We start from the raw sequence: 18,340 nt of genomic DNA on the forward strand, positions 1-18,340 counted from the left end.
CAAGACCATATACCCAGATGTTATGGAGGCAAGAGTCTGCTATTAGAAAGACACCATCAAGAAGTTTGGGGACATCATCACACAATACCAAGCTTGGCATGAGTACGTGACCAGGAAGCACCAAGGGAAGGTTGTCGAGTTGGTCTTTCCCCAAACTTTAGATTCATAGTGTTTTGTCTTGTTAGGTTGTCTCTAGCCTATTTTGTCTAACATGGGTACATGTGGAAAATGTAATATTATTTGTAAATATGTTGTAAATGAAATTCCAAGTGTCATTAGTGGAATGTGAAAGGTCATCATGTTATGTAATGAGTTATTTGTAAATAAGTTGAAGAGTCATGAGGGTAGTAAAAAAGTCACAAAGGGAAATGTCAAGGGTCACCCCACCCTTTGTTATAAATACGACCTCATAACTCATATAACAGGCTTTTGGGAGCCAATATTTTGGCTAGACTTAGGCTTAGATAAGTCTTGGGAGTATTGTGACGAGCCTTGGGTTCTCCATAGCGTAGAGTGAGTATACTTCTTTGGAGGAGCAGGTGTTCTTAACTGTAATGTTCCACTATCGGGGCTAGTGGTCATCAATTGTCTATGTATGGATGGAACATTCACTTATAATAATAATAACAGAGCCAACACATTTTCATGCATATGTTGTTATTTAGTTTGACTATTATGGTTGATGTAGTAATGTATGTTATTTAACTCTCACATTTTCTTATGAACTACCTTGTATGCAATTGTACGAATCATGTTAGATGCATGTTTGTAACACCCTTCGAGGTAAATGTGCATATAAACAACATAATAGGAACAGAAATACAATAAACATATCATCCATCAAAATCCATATATATACCAGTACATTTTCACATGAAAATCAAGGCAATGAATTTTTCATTAATAAATGCAATGAACCAACCGGTGATGGGACTACCACATTCCACCTGACCATAGATTGGCTAAGCCAAGTCTCTCTTCAGCCAATCACCCCCGTTCCATGTTCCAAGCATGAGTGTGGGACTCATAGAACACATCAAAAAACACCAATCAATGTGGATGCCACCACAGTTCTCCACCTACACCGTGAGGAATTTGAATGCCTCCTAGTCTCTCAGGCTTTATCGTGCATCCGAAGTCTGATCCAGGGATCACTAGGCCCTACACCGAGACATACTCTCCAAGATTTACTGTGCATTCCATCCTAGAATCACTAGGCACAGCGGAGAGAAAATCCACCTCTTGGCTTTACCATATATCCCGCCATTCACCAGCAAGGATTCCTAGGCCCACCGAGGCACACAATCTGGCTTTACCGCAACCCACAATCTGGTTCAAGGGTTACTAGGCCAATGGATTCATTCATCCTCAGTCTACTTCAGGGACCACTACCACCATGTGTTTTTCAATTCAGAGATCCACCCCACTCAACTTCGAATCTAATCTGGTTATCCACCACAAAACGAATGAGAGAACCCATCTCATCAAAGCTATCTGGAAATGGCAAGACTATGCCAAAATACTGTCACACCTGGAAGAACCCATTCCATGGTAGAAAAGAAACACATGCATGCCAAATCTAGTGAGGAAAATACACATGCAATCCCATGCATGCGAAATCTAGAAAGGAAAATACACACACAAGTTGATACCTGCAATGAAGCCTGTTGTAGCTGCTTGATCCTGCCTTTCCCTACTTGATCCTTGCTTCCTCTTGCCTTCTTTGCCTTTCTTGCTCCAATGCCAAAGTGCTACAAGAAAACTCTAAGTAACTAAGAGTATGAGAGAGAGAGAGAATAATGAGAGAGCTCCAAAGCTAAACTGACCAAGTCTTGCCCATTGATCCTCATAAGCCTTTTTATTAATGAGGCCTCTATTTTCTTCATTTTCCATTAGTTTTCTTCATTTTCCTCCTCACTTGCAACCTATGACCTTTCACCTCCTTTCCTCCTAATTTCCATTATTTTCCTTCATTTTCCTCCTTACATGCAACCTGTGACCTTTTACCTTCCTTTTCACCTAATTTCCATTATTTTCATAAATAAATGTGACAAAATACCTCTTTGCCTCTTTAATGCCTTAGCCATTGCCTTTGCCAATTTCCATAGCCATAAACAACCAAATGAACAGCCCCCTAGGATGTCTTGCCCACCATTCAGCTTGGAATACGTGTCCCATCATCTGTGGTATTTATATATTTTTACATGGAATTTTCACAAGGGTTGTTACAAAACCCTCCTCTTTGGGGGAACACCGTCCTTAGTGTTCAATGATACTAATAACCAAAAGACCATTGAAAACAAAACATACTGCCCATGGAGCTTTATAACACAGCTCATTGCAGTATTTACAATGAATGACCCACTCAAAAGAAAACAAAATCATGACAACATGACCATATAAAAACCATACCGCATACTAGAGCTTTATAACATAGCTCATTACAGTATTTACAATGATATACACATATACATATATACACATTTTCTCAACCAGCAAATAAAGGATACGATGCCTATATCAATCAACAAGGGAATCCAGAGGCTCACACCTTCCACCCTCAAAGTAACACCAAGATTCACCTCCTACCCAGGAATCCCAAACTCCACTGCAAAGTCAAATCTGCATCCAATGTCCAACGCTATAATCCCGTGCCACTTGTCCTCTCAATGAATAGTTATCAGCTCATTTTTCCAGGGTGCACTACCAATGTGCATCTGATTCCATCAGGCAATGCAAATGACCAAAACAAATTCATCTGTGACCTTCCCTTCTATGCTACACGGTCCCTCGGGAATCAGTCACCCCTTCTATGCAGTCACTCACCTTCCAAGTTCTGCTGGCACCCCCATCCCGAGCAATCCATCCCTTGGCAAGGCTTCCTTGCATCAGAAGATAAAAAAACCAAGGAATATACATGCCTCAACACATCATACCGGCCATATCATGCTCATGGAAATCAATGGACATATTGGGTACCAGTGTCCCACAATGGCCCTGCTCCTGATGTGCTTTACTAGCATACTGCTGCATGTTTCAATTCCTTTGCTGGTACTGCTAATTCTTGCAGTCGATTTCAACCACCAACTGGGCATGTTCATGCTTCTTGTACCAAGAACATAACTTCCATTAGATTCAAAATAAATTGAAATAAATTCACATCATACCTCATTGGTAGCTCATCAATAAGGTACATTTGCAATCATGTTCGCTTCCTGTCACAATAAGTCAAACTAGCATATTTTACCAAATCAACATATATAAAGATATCACATTAGGTTAGCTCAAACACAACCATCATAGATCAAAATCATAAATCACATTTAACCATCATAAATCAGAATCATAGATCACATGCATAATAAAATTGAAATAAAATGATGATACTTATCCTCTCATCAATCCTTATCTTCTACTTTTGTCTTTATTCCGTAAACACTCCAGATCAGTTGCTACACCCAAAAAACACCCAGTTCCTTCTACTCAACCATGTGCATAGACACATAGTGTGCATCACACACATACAACCACACGACATACCTCACTATGCAATACATACAACCACACCTACACCCAGTGTATACAATACAATCCATCCATCGATACTCGATGTGAAGTACCACCCAATAGATGTACCTACACAGAGTACCACACAACGAGTACACATGCCACAATACCATGACTACATGATGCACATACATAATACCACATGCCCTCAACACAACATGTATGACATGCACACAATACCACATGTGCACCAATAGCATATGTACAACATGTACACAGTACCACTGGTACACCGCACCACCTGCACAATGTTTGCACAGCATCACATGTACATGGCACCACCTGCTCAACGTGTACACAACACCACATGTACACTACACCACTATACAATGCATACACAATACCACATGTACACAATACCACATGTACGACATGTACGCGACTCCACATGTACACAATGCCATATGCATGATATGTACATAGCACCATATGCACACAGCGCCACTTGTACAATGTCTACACAACGCCACATGCACACAGCACCCCTTGTACAATCATACACACCACACCATATGTACATAGTACCAATGTACCACATGCATGCAACACCACTTGTACATAGCACTACATATCCAACACGTACACAACATCATCTGCACATAGCACTGCATAACCAACATGCATAGAGCACCATGTGCACACACCCCACATATACATCATGAAGACAGTACAATATGTATACAACATCCCATATTCAATATTCACACAACCCTATTTGTACCATCATGTACATAGCATTGCATAAATAACATGTACACATGCTATGTATACACAAAACCACAAGTTCACACATCATAAATGCAACATGTACAACATATACAACATATGCATAATAGTAGTACCACACATCCAAAACCATATTGTCCTTACCAAGAAACCTTGCTTCCGGTATCTCATCCATGCTTATCCTAGCATGCCGCAAACCACACTGCTTTCACTTTGTTGATGTATCCTTCAACATTACCTGTTATAACATAGACATAGGCATAATACAAGTATACAATATCAAATCATATCCACATGATACTGACCTCGTATATTTGTCGTGACTATTCTTCCCAATTAATTCCTCATAAGACCAAGAACCTCTTCATGTTGTTCTCCTGCATAAGCAATCATTCATCCACAAGAATGATCCCTAACAACCCTATTAGACAGTAACATAGATACATGGATACATACATACATATATAAATGTTAGAATAAACAATCATGATCCTACCATAAAATGACATATATACATACATACATGTATAGATATAAATGTTAGCATTAATAATCATGATCCATGACAATCCTATCAAACATGACATACATACACACATGCATGCATAAACATCAACATAATCACGATCATAGCATAATTACTAAATAACAAGGTCAAGGTTGAGAGAACTTCCTTTATTCATACAACATTGAGAACAATAGTTCCCAACATAGCTAAGGCATATGACACCTCAAATCCATTTACTTTACCTTTTCGTGTTACCTTTCTCATGTCTGCACTACTTCTGTCCATTTACCACAATGGACCCAACTAGTCCAACCGGTTGTCATAGTCTTACCTTCCGCTGTGCTTACTCATGCATAGAGCTTCATCTAGGTCTTATATCATCAGTTGGGTACCACAGATCTCTCCTGATTTCCATCAACTTTCCTCTTTCCCAACCAATTCCCAAGACTCAAAATGTAAAAGGCAAGACAAGAAACAAACAAGAAGAAGACCATAAAAACCAATAACAACATGACTCTGCAAACAAAGTGGTATGGCCATACACTAGACATAAACAAAGCCACAAATCAAGCTCAACAATTCATAAAATACCAAAAGCACAAGACTAAAAACAAACACCATGACTCAATCCCCATGGTTCCCAAGGAAAGCTCAACCCGAGCCTTCTTCAAGATTTCATGGCAACCTCCCTTGCCATGCAACTCCCTGCATCATGCTCACAGATGTCAACAACATGTTCAAAATATCAAGACAATCATATTTATCAATTTGAAATCAACTTTTACAAACAATCTGTTATTATCCATAGTCATTAGACATAATGCTACAACTATCAACTACATTCAAGTACATATCAACTATCTCAACACATACATGTTAGTACAATAATATTAAAACAAATCATTTGAACACATACTCATATTAAGAAATTCATCAATCATTCAACCACTTGCAATCATACCATTTTAAATAAATCAATTAGACGACATAATAGGCACCAAACACTCAAATACCAAATAGACGACATAATCAACTATGAAACACCAAGTATAATACATAAGCAAACTCATACCTTAGTGTACCTCAGGGGAGGCTATCTTGTCTGCATAATCAATCTAGTTAGCGAGATATAACTTTACAACATGTCAACATAAATCATGATATCCATAACAATAACTAACTAACATGTTCACGTCATAAGCTCATAAGCATTTTTTGTTCATGCATAACAATCACATATGTATGATCAATCTATATTAGTACGACACCATATCACAAATATGTCGGCTCATACCTGAATATTGCAACCATAACCATCTGCATAGGCCAAACTAGGTTAGCACAATACATATAACATCAAGATCTTCAATGCAATGAACATAACCATCACGCATATGACCAATCCAAATTACGACATCAAGATCTCAATGAAATAACTCTAATCATCAAGTTAATAGCATATAACAACAATAAGTTATATATCATGCTCATCAACAACATAAAACCGAATCGTCAAGCTAACTGTCATATAACAATAAATAAGTTAACCTATAACATACTTATCAACAACATACAGCATAATCATCGGGTTATCTAATATAAAACAACAATAGCAATGCATACAACTACATGTTACTATCATTCTTGACTATCTGACACGTGCATATAACCACACTAATCATCTAACATGTATCATGAATGTAACCATAACATCAAATACATGTTCATAAACCTAATGTATATAAACCTAAAGCATATAAAATACTTAACTTGCATACCTGCATGTCGAAAATACAATACCTGTATGACGATCTTCTCTTACCCCAAAGTCCAATGTTGCAACCTCATTATAATGATCTGCATCTCCTACTCTATCTCAGCCAACACATTAGCATCATAACATCCAATAGCACCATGATGACCTAAATTTCATACAATGACTTCACAAGGCATGTTTTACCTACTGGACATGCATAATCATAACCAAGACCATACATGCATAACCACTGCATATACACACATAAAAAATGAGTTCCAAACCATATACACATCATTCTAGCTAGAGTAGAGTCATCAATGCATGACCATATCAACTACACAAACCATGACCTCATGCATGACAACAACCATTACTCCATTGTACACATTGCCACGTGCAACCAACAGTATGCATAAGTAACAAAAAATCAACTACACCTACGCATAAATGCATGTAGTCGAACATAAGTGATCAATTCTTGTAATCAACCTACAAGACTGATACATGTAATCAAAATATTCAAAAATGTAACCTAACATACAAGGATGTAAGTAGGTATCATGAAATCAACATGTAAGCGACATATAATTCATACACAGTCAGTCACATGTTCCAAAATCAAGACATCATGTCTATTAAATTGAAATCAACATTCACCAATACTAACAACCTATAAGCATACCCCCTTACTATCCATGGTCCACACTAAGGTAGAAGGAGGAAGATACTATAATGGTCTGATCTCCAACGTCCAATTATGAAAATGGGATCTCCAAATTTCTATTAAATTTAACCACGCTTGAAAAATAAATTGATTTTTATTTCTTATACATTTGTATGAGATTAAGTCAAAAACATTTCACTTATTCCACTTGTAACATAATAACTAAAAACATGCCACTTTTTGATTTCCTTACATGCAACTTTTCATATTCCTTGCATGCAACCTTTCAAATTCCCTACATGCAACTCTTCAAAATATTTGCATGCAAATAGGCATAGATCAGCTACATCCATATTATCATATTACAATACAATCCCATCCAAGAAAAAATAACATTTTCTTCAAAAAATTACCATACTTTTACATTTTCTTCAAACAACTACTATACTATTACATTTGCATGTGAGCATTTCTTCAAACACTTCACATGCAAACTAATATAGCAAACTATTTTCATACAAGTAGGCATATATCAACTACAGCAATACTATTACACATCAATACTATACCAACCACAAACGACATACTCATGGGGGCATTTTATCAAATAGTTTGTATGCAATTAATAATTGAACCATTTAAGCATTTCATCAAACACTTTGCATGCAAAATAATATAGTGAATGATTCAATGCATATATCCTAAATTGTAGTAGTAAAAGTTATGGAAACTGAACCATATGATCAGTGGAATTATTCCTCACTATGGTTCAAGTTTTAGCTTCTGAGATTTCATATATGAAAAAATATAACAAAATACCAACACAATCCTATTTGGTGCACAATTCTAGGAGTATCCAGAAAGCTCGATTTACACTGGTCATATATCCTACAATATAGCAAATAAATGTCTGAAATTTTTATCACAATATCAGTGGGATTTCCTCTCATTGTGGAAAAAATTTCAGCTCCTGAGAATGCCTAGAATCAAAGTTATAACAAAAATGTTAGCGTGACCTATTTGAGACCTGATTTTAGGATCATTCAGAAGGCTTGACGCCCTTTGCTCATATCTCCTAAAATATTGTGAAATTTCTACCACAAAATAATTGGTATTTCACCTCAATGTGAACAATTTTTCAGCTTCTGAATGCCTACAGAAGAAAAGTTATTGTAGAAATTCCAACATGACCTGTTTAAAGGTGCATTCAGGAAGGTCATCTTCCTTAGATCATAATTCCTAAAGTATTGTGAACCAATATATGAAATTTTTACCACATTATCAGTGGGATTTACCTTCAGTATGGACAAATTTTTTACTTCTAATATTCCACAGAAGAAACGCTACAACAGATATGACAAAAATGTCTAAAAATTAACCTTTGTTCTTCATTTTACCTATGATAGAGCCCATCTAGTCCAAGTGTTTGAACCATGCTTTGATACCACTTGTATCACTCTCCAAGGTAAATGTGCATATAAACAACATAACAGGAATAAAAATACAATAAACATATCAGCCATCAAAATCCATATATATATTAGTACATTTTCACATGAAAATCAAGGGAATGAATTTTTCATTAATAAATGCAATGAACCAACCAGTGATGGGACTACCATGTTCCACCCGACCATAGATTGGCTAAGCCAAGTCTCTCTTCAGACAATCATCCTCGTGCCATATTCGAAGCATGAATGTGGGACTCATAGAACACATCAAAAAACACCAATCAATGTGGATGCCACCAGAGTTCTCCGCCTACACCGTGAGGAATTTGAGTGCCTCCTAGTCTCTCATGCTTTGCTGTGCATCCGTAGTTTGATCCAGGGAACACTCAGCCCTACACTTAGACATACTCCCCGGGCTTTACTGTGCATTCCATCTCGGAATAACTAGGAACAGCGGAGAGAAAATCCACCTCTTAGCTTTACCGTATATCCCGCCATTCACCGGCAAGGATTCCTAGGCCCACCGAGGCACATAATCTGGCTTTACCGCAACCCACAATTTGGTTCAGGGGTTACTAGGCTAGTGGCTTCATGCATCCTTAGTCCGATTCAGGGACCACTACCACCATGTGTTTGTTAATTCGGAGATCCACCCCACTCAGCTTCGAATCCAATCCGACCATCCCCCACAAAATGCATGAGAGAACCCATCTCATCAAAGCTATCTGGAAATGGCAAGGCTAGGCTAAAAATACTATCACACCTGGAAAAACCCATGCCATGGTTGAAAAGAAACACATGCAATCCCATGCATGCCAAATCTAGCAAGGAAAATACACACGCAAGTTGATACCTGCAATGAAGCCTATTGTAGCGCTTGATCCTACCTTTCCCTACTTGATCCTTGCTTCCTCTTGCCTTCTTTTCCTTTCTTGCTCCAATGCCAAAGTGCTCCAAGAAAAATCTAAGTAACCAAGAGTATGAGAGAGAGAGAAAATAATGAGAGAGCTCCAAAGCTAAACTGACCAAGTCTTGCCCACTGATCCTTAGAAGCCTTTTTATTAATGAGGCCTCTATTTTCTTCATTTTCCTTCTCACATGCAACATATGACCTTTAACCTCCTTTTTCTCCTAATTTCCTTTATTTTCCTTCATTTTCCTCCTCACATGCAACCTGTGACCTTTTACCTTCCTTTTCCCCTAATTTCCATTATTTTTTATAAATAAATGTGCCAAAATACCTCTTTTCCTCTTTAATGCTTTAGCCATTGCCTTTGTTAATTTCCTTAGCCATAAACAACCAAATGAACACCCCATAGGATGTCTTGCCCACCATTAAGCTTGGAATACGTGTCCCATCATCAATGGTATTTATATATTTTTACATGGAATTTTCACAAGGGTTGTCACAATGTTGTTGGATTAACTCGTCATTTTAAATTGTGGACTATTCCACATTTTAGCCTATGATACCATTATGCTCATGTGTTCCTTTCAAATTGCGTACTATTGAAAACTTCTCAGGGGAACACTTCCTTTTCCCCTCTGTGTGTTAGAAGCCCCATGCATCACACTTTATTCACCATAAGGTCACACACTTGCTTCAACCCAAAGTTATCATACTTATCTCTGCATGCTACCATGGTCATGGCATTACACTAGCACCCACTGCTGGGACTCCTACTCCTAATGGGTTGAGGTCTAGTTGGGACTTCTTATTGGGGAGATCTCATGAATGTTGGTGGGTCCAACACCATCAAAAAGACCCAAATCTCAACCTTTCAACCTTCCCCTACCATTATGCACCTTTCTGAATGGATTGAGCGCACCGTCACACCCTGAAGGCATGAAGGCCCAACCTTCAGCCTTCAGGAGTGTGCCTTGCACTCTATGTGAGACCTCTTGAGCACATGAGTGCAAGATCGCACCTCGAAGGCATGAAACCTCAACCTTCAGTCTTCAAGAGTGTTCCCTGCGCGCTCCCTCTCTCCCTCGAGTGCATAGCTCACTTGGGAAGCCCGAAGCTTTCCCCTTCGTCCTTCAGAATTGTTACATGTGCCCTACCTTGATTGCCTTGATTTTAGGGTGCATGAGCACATCCCAAATCCTTGAAGCTTCTCCTTCTCAAACCTTTAGCCTTTCGAAGTGCACCCTTGCACCCTGTTTCTCCCTTGACTGTTTTAACCACGTTGAAAAGGAAAGAAGAGTAAATTTTTCATAAAACATGGTAGAGTAGGATATTTTCAGACTAATAGTTTCTTTTCATGATTTATTGCAGAAACAGGTATTCCAGGGACCCCATGAAAAGCATACATAAGGAAGATCCAAAAAAGAGGATAAAAAAAGGAGGCACGAGAAGAACCAAGAACGCGCCTGAAACTTGATGATCAAAGCACCACAAATACTCCACAATCGAAGACTCGTCAGAGGGTGGAAGAACCATGAGAAGATGATGATAAAGAACAGACACAGTGGCAACCATGTCACCACTAAAGCAAGTCCATGTCATCAGTCACTATCAGTTCCAGTCATCCAAGATATTCATGTGTCAAGTTTCATCATATGATGATGTGGAAGACCAAATGTATCATTCAAACTATTGTAAAATACAAATAAGTGGAATTCAGAAAGTCATAACTCAAGAGTCACGAAAGCGCAATGCACATGTAATACCAAAAGTTATATGTAATTCTAAAAGTCATTTGGAACTCCAAAGGGCACTAGAAGTTAGAAAGTCAAGAGTCATGAAGATATGAAAGGTCACTCCTCAATTTATAAATAGATCATAATTTCCCATGTAAAGGAATTTTAACCTTGGATTCTCCCATAAGGCATAAGCGAGACAATTTAGTACTTTTGGGGAGTGAGTGATGTTCGTTGTATTCATGCATCTCGGGACTTTTACTTAATATTTGAAGCCTGATGGGCAACATGTTTTCATACATGGATTATGAATGTTTGTAATACTATTATGTGAATGTTTATGGTTCAGGTTTTCTTTCACCAGTACTAAGGTAGTTGAAGTATTTCAATTATTTTATTGATTATTCTATTAAGAATGTGTTGTAATGGTTGTAACAATTGTCGCATCTTTGTGGACTATTCCGCTGGATGTTAGAAGAAAATTTATTTTTTACGTGTGTCTTAATTAGGGTGGTAATATTAACTCTCTCTTAAAGGCACACTTTCTCTCCCCTCCCTAGTAGAAGAACCTTGATGCACCTGCAACCAAACATTTACCAGGCACACTTGCTTGCTTTTCGAAGGCACATATGTGATCCTCTCTCTTTCTAACAGCTAAAGCCAAGGCATATCTTTAAGAAAATGGTATCCAGACCATATTCCAGATGGGAATTCTACACCAAATGGTGTGAGCTCTAATTTGGACCTTATATCGAGGAGATCCCTTGTATGTTGGCGATATCCAACACCATCAACATTTTGGCGCTAGAAGGAGAACCAGATGACAAGTTGTGTTCGTTGAGTCTATTTTGAATCTCTTATCCTAAATGGATCATCCTAAAATCATACTCTCAGGTTGTTTTTATAACCTATCCCATGGTAAACTTTCAATCCCCAATGAGCATCTTTATCACTTGTCCCAATAGAAGTTTGATGGTGAGGATGGAACGTCCATAACCGAGCACGTTATGATTTTCTTAAATTTTGTGAATGTTATGAAATTGATGATGAATATGTTTCATGTGTGACTTTCTTCTTCACCCTTGAAGGTTGTGCTAATTAATGGTGTCATACCTTACCATCTAATTCCATTCATTCTTTTCGTCAATTTCTTAAGGAGTTTCATCAAGCTTTTAATAGGTATGATCATTGAGATGTTCTCAAAAGAATCAATCAACTTAGAATGAATCCTAATGAATCAATTGAGGATTTTTCTAATAGATTCCTTCACTTATGTTGTAATTTTCCTAGGTAAAATTTGGAATGGGATTTCCTTAAAATAAAGTTCGAAAGTTTGGTTCAAATCTCTTTACATGGTGAACCTAACCCCTATATTTTTCTACTTCCCCAACTTTCAGAAATCATGAGACACCACTAATTCTAGAGGAGGAGCCTACTATTCATTTTTTTCCTTATCCTTCTCCTTTTCCAGTACCAATTTTGGCACCTCCTTGTGATAATTTTGAAGTTGGGAAATCTAGAAATCAAATTCCTAATTTGTCTTCCCAACCTTCTCCCACTTTCCATGACTTGAATCCAATGGAGAAAACCTTAGAATGGTTCATGGGGCCCATGGTGAAGACTAATCCCTTGATTTCTCAAGATTGTGTTAATTCTCATGATTTCAGTCATTGGTCTTATTTGGATACTTTTCATCCTCTATCATCTCTTTCAAATGATCCCTTGCCCCTTGATCTGCTTGATCAGTATCTTCCAAATCCAAGTATCAATCAGGAGGAAGGTAGTCACATTTCATAGGTAGAGGAGTAGCAATGTGAGGATTCTTTCGATATTTGTTCTCTTTTTCAGAATCCTCCATGTCAATATAATGCTCTCCCATCCTTGGTTGATTCTAAATCTAGCAATCTTCGTGATGTATCAAATGAAATTGATTTTCCTAATCAATCTGAATTCCTGGACAACCTTCATTCTATTGATTTTTACTACATTATTGTATGTGATGATGGCTACCCAAGTGCACCATTTTATCTTTCGGTTTCTCAAGAATATTTTGTTTTGGAAGTTTTAGACGTCAAATATGATTCAATCCAAGAAGTTGTTCTCTTGGAAACTTCCTCTTCACCTCACCCTCCCCTATGTGTTGTTTTTTGTAATGCATTATCTTGTTATGGAGATACTCCATGCTTTCATGTTCATAATCTAATGAGTTGGATTTTGGATTTTGAATTGACACAAGATATTAAGGTCATCTATGATGAAGAAGAAGGTAAGCAAGTTATCAAGTATCCTTTCCATTCCTTATCATTTCCAATTTTGCATGAATAAAATTCTTTTATCCAAGTTACTCATGATATTTGTCTAATTTATCCATCTTTAGATGTGTGATTAGAAGATTTTTTTTACTTCGATAATCTGTTTGTCGAAAATGTAAATTTTGATCAAATCAATGACCTAGATTTCTACCATTTGGATAATATTTATATAGTTGAAATTACTTATGGTAGTTGTCCATACACCATGCATGAACTGATCCAATCTTCAATATCTCATTCTAAAATATTGGAAAGTTCCAGGACCCATCGGGGAGTTAAGGCACTTCAACTTTGGTTGATGGTTACGTCAAGTTCTCACGACTCTGGTAAGGTCCTGAGACTAAATCATATTTGTATATTCTTGATTTTTTTTCCCTTTGCATGGTTTCCTTGGCTGTAAATTCCTTCTTGAAAGAATTATGGTATTCTGGACATAACTCTTCTAAATTTCAAGATTCAGTTTCTAATCAAATTGAAAATTTTGTTTCAGTCAACTTATCTTCATGCAAATCTCTTGAATCTAACTTGGGTTTGGAGTGTATACCTTCCATGAATATATAGAGCCATGAAGCTGATCATTTTAAATATTATCATCGACCAAAAGATCCATATCTATCAAATACTTTTGAAAGTAATAAACTTCTGATCCTTCTTGTGAATATTCTAATGCTCATCATTTTCTTCATGGCATCAGATCTCCTCTTGAGTATTAGAGAATTATTTTATTATTTGCTGAGTCAAGTTCCTCTTCTTCACCCATTGCATATTAATTGGTTTCATGTGTTTGTCATACTTGCATTCCTTTTTAATTCTTCTGATGATTATGATGCCATTCCAGTTTGTCACCAGTTAGAAGAAAATAGTTTTCCACATCCAACATATGAGGAGGATGATTCTTTTGTTCAAATAATTTGCAAAGCTCTTCAAAGTGATCTAATTTGGTTATTTTTTGATCAAGAGTATTGTGCCTTAATTAGTCTATCTGATCATGATAACGCTCATTCACTTTGTCATCTTCCCACTAGTATATCTCATGACAGTTGTTTCACATCGATTGATCCTTATGGTCTATCTTCTCAATTTTCATATACTTGATAATCAATTGATGCACTTCAGCCCCCGCTCATGGTTATGTCAATACCTCACTATGTTAACAAGATTTTTGAACATGGTTAGAATCATTTTCCATTACGAGACTCCCATCATGATTGTATGTCATCAATTGGAAATTTATCTTTACAAAAATTTCAGGATTTTCAACACGATTGCTTTCAATTTTATGATCTGATTTATGATCAGTTGGAGGCCTCTTACTTAGCAATTATTTGCTAATAACAAGCTTTGGGTTTTTCTCATACTTGCTAAGAAGGACAATACAAATGAAGATACATCCACAAGAAGTTTTCAAGTTTTGTTTGATTCGAAAAGGTAAGGTGGAAGGTTGGTTAAGGTTGGCTATCATGACACATCTCTCTACATCTAACAAGCACATTTTATGTTTTGTGCAAGATATTAAAGTTCTTATTTTTTTCTTTTGCACATTGTATTACGCCAGTTTTCATTGCTCGTATCTTTGTGATTGTAGGTCGAGAGCAATTATGTTGCCTTCACTAGAAATATCATTACACTTAGCCCTATCCTTTTAGTTGGTTAGGTTAGGAGTAGGCTTAGCTGCATTTAGTTCCTCTTCAATTGCATCCACGCTCTATCCTGCTCTTTGTTAAGTATTTGAATTTATTTGTTTTGTTATTGTATATTTTGCATGTTCTTTCACCTCCATTCGATTTGTCCTCTTGGTTTTGTTTCATCATTTTATCATTTATTTTCATTGTATTTTTTTAAATAATATCTTGTGTGAAAAATTTCATGGCTCAAAAGGGACTTTGTCATGGAATAAAAGAAGAATGTGAAAACTTCAACACTTGGTTATTTGTTTATTCCCCTTCTTTGTTTGGGAAAAATCCATAAGCTATGTTAAGGCCAGATGGAAAATACGATTCGTCCAATAGGAAAACCTTGGGGGAACCTTTGGACCTGTTCTTATGCCAGTGTTTGAACCACTCAACTTGGTATATGTCTACTTGTGTGTTAACAATTGTCCAATCTAGTAGAAAAGCGATAAGGGGAAAATATAAAGTGAGCAAACCAACATCAAACGTCTTAAGTACTTCTTTGTAGGGGCAATGTCCTCTGCTCTCAATAAGTTGGGGTCCATCTTCTGCCCATCAAAATAATAAGTGCTAATGAAAAATTATTTTAAATAAATAAATAAAGGGTGAAAGAAGAGATTTAAGGCTTCCTACGCAGGGATGCGAAGCAAGAAACTTTGTCGAGGTACTGGCTAGGCTCGCTGGCAGTGAAGCAACATTTGTGCCTCTGAAGTGACTCTATCTTCTAGTAGTTGAGAAACACCAAAGATGAAAACTCAAACTTTCAATATCATAAACTCGCCGCACACATTACCGTTCTCAGATCGAAACAATTGTGAAACAGTGTATATTTATGTGCGTTCAATTAAGTACAGAAAAGTAATATGATATGTGTAAAGACGAGTCGAAAAAGGGAACTTGGGGAAATCAATATTTCCTAAAGGTCTAACCCTTAGCTAAAATCTATTCCCAAACAAAGAAGCTGAAGTCCGTCCAATGTGTTGCCAAGTGTTATCGTTGCTACAACACTCTCCAAAATTTCACTGCATTTGAATTTTGGAGCCTACCTCATTGTCATATCACGTGTCATCTTGGTTGTCAAGTGCCCATTTGGTGTTGTTTCATATGTATTAAGTCTTTTTGAGTGTTATTCAGTGTCGTCACATTAGTTGGAATATCTTTACATGCATTTCATAGTCACAACAACTTTCTAGTTGTAAAACGACAGTTTTGGGTTGCAGTTGCACACACTTCACTATTTATATTTGGGGAATGTGTGTAAAGTGGAATTTTGATGTATACTCATTTTTGGTTATGTTTTTATAAGTTTTATTGATGATTTAGTATGTGTCGCACTTGGTTTTATGTCCATAACTCATCTTGTTCACTCCTTGATCAAGCATCCACACTTAGACAAATTTCTGTTAAAAACTAACCCCATTAATGCCAAGATATCATTATTTCACTCTAAATACTTGATGGGATACCCTTCATTGTTCAAAATTGTCCCCTGCGCCCTCCCTGAGAGTTGGGCGCACTCCTAAAGCACGAAAAATCTTCGTCGTTCCAAACTTTTCCCTCCAAGAATGGCTAAGTCTTCCTAAATATCGCTCCTTCAACTTGAATAAGTGCACCCTCCTTGAGCATACTAGTGCATATTGAAGACATGAAGCTCATCACTTCAGCCTTTCCCTATGTGCCACACGCCCTCCTGAACTAATTGAGCACATTATCGCACCGTGAAGGCATGAAGCCAAAACCTTCAACCTTGATGAGTATGCCCGACACCCTCCTTGAGGTCTCTTGAGCACATAAGCACACCCCAAAGGCATGAAACCTCAGTCTTCGGCCTTTGGGAGTGCACCCTATATCCTCCCTCTCTCGCTTGACCGCATAGTGCACTTGGGAAGCCTGAATCTTTCCCCTTCATTCTTCAGACTTGCGACATGTTCCTTGCCTTAAATACCATGATTTTAGGGTGCATGAGTGCATCCTAAGGCCCTAAAGCTTCTCCTTCTCATCCCTTCATCTTTTTGAAGTGAAACCTATAGCTCCCTTGATTGTTTCAAGCCCGCTGAAAAGACATGAAGAGTAAAATATGCATAAAACATAGTAGAGTAGGAGATTTTCAGACTAATAGTTTCTCATCATGAGTGATTGTAGAAATAGGTATTCCAGGGATCCCATGGAAATCACACACAAGGAATATTTGGAAAATAGGATAAACAAAGGAAGCACGAGAAGAACCAAGAACGCACCTGAAACTTGATGATCAAAGCACCATGAAGACTCCAAGATTGAAGACCCATTAGAGGCTGGAAGTGCCATGAGCAAATGATGATAAAGAAGAAACACAGTGGTAGCCATGTCACCACTAAAGCAATTCCATGTCAGCAGTCATTGTCAGTCCCAGTCATCCAAGATAGTGACATGTCAAGTTTCATCATATGATGATGTGGAAGTCCAAATTTATCATTGGAACTCTTGTAAAAGAAGAATAAGTGGAAGTCCAAGAGTCATGTGTGAACTCAAGAGTCACGGAAGCCCAAAGGACATGTAATACCAAAAGTTATATGTAATTCCAAAATTCATTTGGAACTCTAAAGGTTGTAGAAGTCCAAAGTTCACTAGAAGTTAGAAGGTCAAGTCATGAGGATATGAAAGGTCGCTCCTCAAGTTATAAATAGATCCTTATTTCTCATGTAAAGGAATTTTAACCTTGGATTCTCTGATAATCCATAAGAGATACAAGTTAGTACTTTTGGCGAGAAAGTAGTGACTCCAACCCTACACTATTTGAGCAAGTGATGTTCATTGTATTCATGCATCTCAAGTAAACTTTGCAATTCATGTATTAACTAAATGTATGCCTATGTAGCACATATAAAGGAAAAGTTTTAGAAAATTTAACCATTGAGTCTAAATTTCCAAAATTTCTCATGAAACCTACAATCACCCATGGGAAATTTTAATAAACGCATTGCAAGCATAGTCTAAACATTTTTCCTTTCCAATTTTTATTTTTTTTTGTTTTGCATACTTGCTCTAGCCCATGTAAATC

The sequence above is a fragment of the Pinus tabuliformis genome, chromosome 6, assembly GCF_031772625.1.
Source record: "Pinus tabuliformis cultivar Carrire ecotype Pingquan chromosome 6, CPIR1, whole genome shotgun sequence".
NCBI classification, from domain to species: Eukaryota; Viridiplantae; Streptophyta; class Pinopsida; order Pinales; family Pinaceae; genus Pinus; species Pinus tabuliformis.